Here is a 7,499-nt window from a genome sequence, read left to right as displayed (position 1 = left end):
ATGGGGTGGAGGTGTGGTGAGAATGCGAGGTGTCCTCCAAGCTCGCTCTCACTCCACCTGCTACCCTCCCAAGGACACCAGGCCTTTTGCGCCAGGGAAGGCCCCATGCTCAGGTCCCAGCATGGCCTCTTCAAGGTGAGCCGGGCCTCAGCCGTAGGGACCGCTGGAGTCAGTTGGACTCCCCATGGAGGGTTCACACAGGAGCTGGTCTGTGAGGCCAGCTGGGGGAGCGCGCTGCCCACCCAGCTTCCCTGTGGCACTGCTGGGCAGCCCACAGGCCCACACTGCACCCCGCCTGTGGTATCTGGCTGTGCTCACTGCATCTCTGGTGCTGCGACTCAGGCAGGTGGGGTGGGGAGGAGAGAAAGGGCGGAGGCCCAGGTACTGCCCAGGGCCCAGGTACTGCCCAGGGCCCAGAGATCAGCTGGTACTCTTCCATGCCAGATGCTCACGTTTCAATCACCAGCCAGGCCTAGGGACCGCACCCATGCACGAATTTCATGCATCAAGCCTCTAATAAGACTATATACATATGATTCCATTTCTTTAAAGTTCCAGAGCAGGCAAAATTAATTGATGGTGATGAAACCATACCAATAACTTTGGGGGAGAGAGATTTTACTGGGAGGAGGTACAAGGAAGATATTAAAAATGAATTATATAAGAAGTTGGTAAACTATGGCCTTTAAGGGCAAGTCCTGCCTACTAAATATTTTTACACATCCCATAAGCTAAGACTGCTTTTTACATTGTCAAGTGGTTGAGGAAAAATCACAAAGAGAGTAGTATTTTGTGATGCATGAAAATTCTGTGTAATTGAAATTTCAGTGTTCATTAAAGGTTTATTGAAAAATCTGTGTGCATCCACTTACGTATCATCTATGGCTTCTTTCCAGCTGCAATAGCAGAGCTGAGCAGTTGCAACTGAAACCATAGGCCCACAAAGTCTAAACTATTTGCTATCTGACACTTTACAAAAAGATTTCTGACTTCTGTTCTATGTCTTGATCTGAATGAGATTACATCCAAGTGTGTGTACAGATGTGGGCATTCTCTGAGCTGTGCACTTAAAATTTATGTACCTCGCAGCATATATTTTATACTTAAAATTTAAAACTACTTTTATTTTTAAATATATTTTATTGATTTTTTTACAGAGAGGAAGGGAGAGAGATAGAGAGCTAGAAACATCGATGAGAGAGAAACATCGACCAGCTGCCTCTTGCACACCCCCTACCGGGGATGTGCCCGCAACCAAGGTACATGCCCTTGACCGGAATCGAACCCAGGACCTTTCAATCCGCAGACCGACGCTCTACCAGTGAGCTGAACCAGTTTCGGCTAAAACTACTTTTATTTTTAAAATAAATGAAAATAACTCTGTAGGCATTGACACCTGCCTGTTGTTGTTTTTTTTAACTTCATTTACCCCTTGCTCACTATACTATAGCCACCATGCTCTTCTCCAGACCATCCGTCAAGTTCATTTCTGCTGCTCCCAAAGCTCTCATCTTTGTTGTCTGAATTTTTTTTCTTATCGGTATTTCTCCCTTTTCATGATCATGGTTCATACATTGCCTCCTCTGAGAAGTTTCCTGGCATTAAGAATCCTTTTCACTGCCAGTCACTTGAGCACATGTTTTCCTCAGTTATCTAAAATTATTAATTTATTTATATGCTTGTTTATTGTATATCTCCCAACCCAAAATAAACCCTCTGAGAGCAGGGACATTATTACGGAGTTTGAAGTGCTCTTTAGATAACTAATAACTTAATGAAAAACATTTCAAACAACCTGGTGAGAAAGAGGTTGTTGGTTCAACTTTACAAATGAAATTTTGGTTGGATGAAAAATGAATGATAAAGTCTCAATATCATCAAGATTTTGGTTTTTCTTCTGAACTTGACCTATAGATTTAATGCAATCACAATCAAAATCTCAGTAAGTTGTTTTGTGGATATCAATGGACTGATTCCAAAGTTTAGATGGAGGGGCAAAAGACCCAGAATAGCCAATACAATATTGAAGGAGAACAAAATTGAAAACTGACATAATCTGATACCAAGACTATAAAGCTGCAGTAATCAAGACAGTGTGATTTTGGTAAAAGACTAGACAAATAGATCAGTGGAACTGAATAAAGAGCCCATTAGTCGACCCATATAAATATAGTCAACTGCTCTTTGATAAAGGAACAAAGGCAATATAATGGAGCAAAGACAGTCTTTATAACGAATGATGCTGGGACAACTGGACATCCAAAAAATATTAATCTCAACATAGACCTTACACCCTTCACAAAAATTAACTTAAAATAGAACACAGATCTAAATGTAAGGCACAAAGCTATAAAACTTCCATAAGATAACAGGATAAAATAGAAGGTAGGTGGCTGGCCTGCATGGTTCAGTGGTTGAGTGTCAACCTATGAACCAGGATGTCACGGTTCAATTCTCAGTCAGAGCATATGCCGGGGGTTGTGGGCTTGATCCGCAGTGTGGGGTGTGCAGGAAGTGGCCAATCAATTATTCTCTCTCATCATTGATGTTTTTCTTTTTTTATTTCAGAGAGGGAGGGAAAGGGAAAGAAAGATAGAAACATCAATGATGAGAGAGAATCATTGACCCGCTGCCTCCTGCATGCCCCGCACTGGGGATCAAGCCAGCAACCTGGACATGTGCCCTTGACCAGAATAAAACCCAGGACCCTTTAGTTTGAAGGCTGACACTCTCTCTGTCCACTGAGCCAAACTGACTAGGGTTTCTATCTCTTCCTCTCCCTTCTCTGAAATCAATAAAAATATTTTTTTTAAAGATTAAAAAATAATTAGGTAAGAGAAAAATAGGAGAGAAACCTAGATGACCTTGGATGTGATAATGATGACTTTTTGATTCAACCCCAAAGAACGATCCATGAAAGAAATAACTGGCAATCTGAACTTCACTAAATTTAAAACTTCTGCTGAAACCAGTTTGGCTCATTGGATAGAGCATCAGTCGGCGGTCTGAAAGGTCCCGGGTTCGATTCCGGTCAAGTGCATGTACCTTGGTTGTAGGCACATCCCCAGGAGGGGGTGTGCAGGAGGCAGCTAATGGATGTTTCTCTCTCATCAATGTCTCTTTTTTCTTTTTTCTTTTTTTAATGTTTTCTTTTTTCTTTTCTTTTTTTTTAATTTTTTAAAAATATATATTTTATTGATTTTGTACAGAGAGGAAGGGAGAGAGATAGAGAGTTAGAAACATCGATGAGAGAGAATCATCGATCAGCTGCCTCTTGCACACCCCATTCTGGGGATATTTAGCATATTAGCCTTTTATATATGTATAGATTGCTAAAACTTGGAAGCAACCAAGATATCCTTCAGTATATGAATAGATAAATAAGCTGTGGCATATATCTGATAAGGGGTTAATATCCAAAATACATAAATAACACATACAACACAATAGCAAAAAAATAACCCAATTTAAAAATGGGCAAAGGATCTGACTAGACATTTTTTTTTCAAAGAAGATAAATGAACAGCTAAAATGAAAAGATGCTCAACATCATTAGTCATTAGGAAAATGAAAATTAAAACCAGAATGGGATATCACCTCACTTTTATAATGGCCATTATAAAAACAAGATACTATATAGAGAGAACCCTAAAGATTACACACACAAAAAAAAACCTTTTTAAAATAAATGAATTCGCCGAAACCCGTTTGGCTCAGTGGTAGAGCGTTGGTCTGCGGACTGAAAAGTCCCGGGTTCGATTCCGGTCAAAGGTCTGTACCTTGGTTGCAGGCACGTCCCCGGTAGGGGGTGTGCAAGAGGCAGCTGGTCGATGTTTCTATCTCATCGACGTTTCTAGCTCTCTAGCTCTCTCCCTTCCTCTCTGTAAAAAATCAATAATATATATATATTTTTAAAAATAAATGAATTCAGTAAAGTAGCAGAATACAAAATTAATATTCAGAAATCTGTTGCATTTTTATACACTAATAATGAACTATCAGAAAGAGAACTTAAGAAAACATCATTTACAATTGCATGAAAAAGAATAAAATACTTAGGAATAAATTTAAGGAGGTAAAGACCTATAGTAAAACTATGATATTGAAGAAAAAATTGGGTGTTCACAACCGCTCTCCAATGCCTGCGCTGCCTCCAGCTCACGGAGCTCCAGCCAAAGGAGAAAGGAGGTAAGTAAAGAGGTCTCTATACCATGGATCCTACCAAGCAGACTACCTGCAAATCCACTGATGGCAAAGCACCAAGGAAGCCACTAACTACAAAAGCCGCTGGGAAGAGTATACCCTCTCCTGGAGGGGTGAAGAAACCTCATTGTCACAGGCCTGGTGCAGGCCACTTCGTGACATTAGGTGTTCTCAGAAGTCCACCGAACTGATTCGCAAACTTCCCTTCCAGCGTCTGGTGGGAGAAGTTGCTCTGGAGTTCAAAACGGATCTGCGCTTCCAGTGTGCAGCTATCAGTGCTTTGCAGGAGGCCAGTGAGGCATATCTGGGTGGCCTTTTTGAAGACACCAACCTGTGAGCTATCCATGCCAAACATGTAACAATTATGCCAAAAGACATCCAGCTAGCACGCCAACTGAGCCATTAGCCAGGGCTCAGGTCTTTAAGACTTTAATCCATTTTGAGTTTATTCTTGTACTAGAGGCCTGATGCATGAATTCATGCACCAGTGGGGTCCCTCAGCTGGCCTGCAGGATCAGGCCAAACCAGCTCTCCGACATCCCTTGAGGGGTCCCAGATTGCAAAAGGGTGCAAACCAGGCCGAGAGACCCCACCCGTGCATAAATGGAGAACATGCTTAAGAATACACTATGATGGAAAACATTTCATTCTTTAAAAAAAATTTTTTTCTCTTCTTACCATTATTAGTAGTTCTGAACATTAGGTTCCCCCCCACCCCCAATGGGGTCAAAAGGCACCTAATTATATGATTGGAAGTTGAAAATAGGGGACAGCCGAAACTGGTTTGGCTCAGTGGATAGAGCATCAGACTGAAAGGTCCCAAGTTCGATTCCAGTCAAGGGCATGTACCTAGGTTGTGGGCACATCCCCAGTAGGGGGTGTGCAGGAGGCAGCTGATCGATGATTCTCTATCATCGATGTTTCTAACTCTCTATCTCTCTTCCTCTCTGTAAAAAATGAATAAAATATATTTTTTTAAAAAGAAAATAGGGGACAGAAATTAGATATCGGCAGTTTTTCCATTTTCATTTGTGTGTGAATTTTTAAAATTTAAATGCAGGGACATAAAGCATTAATGTAAGTCAAATGTTTAAGTGAAGAAGTTTCAGCAGTTTCAACTTTATAACAATATAAATAAACCTGTTAAATTTTTCTGGACAATGCCAGCATTTGGATTTTCTTAAAACAAGTAAATTTCTTATTGATGGCAACTAAATGGTGTTTGTAGCATTTTCATCACACAGTGCATTCCATCCATTCACTATACTTTTCTAACTTAGTTATCCTACATGCAAGTACATGAGTTTTTAAAAAATATTTTTTATTGATTTTTTTTGTAGAGAGGAAGGGAGAAGAATAGAGAGTCAGAAATATTGACGAGAGAGAAATTTCAATCAGCCGCCTCCTGCACACCTCCTACTGGGGATGTGCAAGCAACCAAGGTACATGTCCTTGACAGGAATCGAACCTGGGACCTTTCAGTCCACAGGCCGACACTCTATCCACTGAGCCAAACCAGTTAGGGCCAAGTACATGTTTTTAATGTTGTCTATCTTCTGTGCTGTTCCTGTAAGTTTGGTATTAAAATACATTAAACTATTTTTTAAAAGAAAAAATTGAAGATACAATAAATGGAAAGTTATGCTGTGATCACGAATAGGAAGAATTAACATTGTTAAAATGTTTATACTACCCAAAGCAACCTACAGATTCACTATAATTCCAAACTATACTACAAGGTTATTGTAATCAAAACGGCATGGTACTGCCTGGCCACTGTTTTTCAATGGTTGAGCATTGATCTATAAACAAGGAGTACATGGTTTCATTCCTAGTCAGGGCACATACCCCAGTTGTGGGTAAATCTCCAGAAGGGGGCATGCAGGAGGCAACTGATCCCATGTTTTTCTCTCATTCTCTCATGGATGTTTCTATCTCTCTATCCCTTTCCTTTCCTCTCTCTAAAAATCAATAAAATATATATATTTTTTAAAAAAACAGCATGGTACTGGCATAAAAACATACATAGGTTATGGAACAAAACAGAGAGCCCAGAAATAAATTCACACCTATATGATCAATTAATCTCTTCAAATGAGGCAAGAATATATAATGGAGCAAAGACAGTCTCTTCAATAAATGGTGTTGGGGAAATTGGACAGATATATGAAAAAAAAAACTAAACTAGAGCACTTTCTTACACCATATCCTATATAATAAAAGGCTAATATGCAAAGTGTACAGTCCAATGGTCAACCATCCAACCAATCAAAGCATAATATGCTAATGACATGCTAAGGCCTCTCAACCGCTCACTATGATGTGCACTGACCACCAGAGGGCAGATGCTCCAACTGGTAGGTTAGCTTGCTGCTGGGGTCCGGCCCATCAGGACTGAGTGAGACAGGCCAGACACACCCTGGAGCCCTCCCTCAGTCCCTCCCTGGCTTGCCAACCTCCTGCATCTCTCCCTGGCCCCGATCATCCACTGGCTTATGGCCTTTTGCAATCTGGGACTCCTCAGGAGATGTCAGAGAGCAGGTTTGGCCTGATCCTGCAGGCCAGGCTAAAGGACCCCACTGGTGCACAAATTCATGCACCAGGCCTTTAGTATAAGTATAAACTTAAAATGGATTAAAGTCTTAAAGACCTGAGCCCTGGCCAGTGACTCAGTTGGCTGGAGCATTATCCCATACACCAAAAGGTTGTGGGTTTGGTCCCCAGTCGGGGTGCATATGGAAGGCAACCTCTCTCTAAAATTAATTTTAAAATATCCTCAGGTGAGGATTATAGAAAAATAAAAAAAATACTTAAAGACCTGAAACCATAAAACCCCGAGAAGAAAATATATGCAGTAAACTCTGTGAAATTGCTCTGAACAATATATATTTTTTTGATATGTCTCCTCAGGTATGGGTTACAAATGAAAAAATAAATATATAGGACTACACTAAACTAAAAGATTTTTGCACAACAAAGCAAGCCATCAACAAAATGAAAAGAACTGAAACCGGTTTGGTTCAGTGGATAGAGCGTCAGCTGTGGACTGAAAGGTCCCGGGTTCAATTCCGGTCAAGGGCATGTACTTTGGTTGAGGACACATCCCCAGTAGGGGGTGTGCAGGAGGCAGCTGATCGATGATTCTCTCTCATTGATGTTTCTAACTCTATTCCTCTCTCTTCCTCTCTGTGAAAAAAATCAATAAAATGTACATAAAAAAAAAAAAAAAAAAAAAAAAAAAACAAGATGAAAAGACAACCTACTGAATGGGAGAACATATTTGCCATTGATACATT

At 40.6% G+C, this 7,499-nt stretch overlaps 1 pseudogene across 1 annotated transcript; it reads left to right on the top strand.

The window, feature by feature from the left end:
* The first annotated feature begins 4,211 nt into the window (after window positions 1-4,211).
* Window positions 4,212-4,609, top strand: LOC311621769 (histone H3.3A-like; annotated as a pseudogene). The gene has a single exon. The product of its transcript is annotated as a histone H3.3A-like (transcript).
* The last annotated feature ends 2,890 nt before the right edge of the window (window positions 4,610-7,499 follow it).

The sequence above is a fragment of the Pipistrellus hanaki genome (assembly GCF_964339955.1).
Source record: "Pipistrellus hanaki genome assembly, chromosome: 4".
NCBI classification, from domain to species: Eukaryota; Metazoa; Chordata; class Mammalia; order Chiroptera; family Vespertilionidae; genus Pipistrellus; species Pipistrellus hanaki.
Note: the sequence above shows the minus strand (reverse complement) of the source record. Positions and strands in the feature narration are given on the sequence as shown.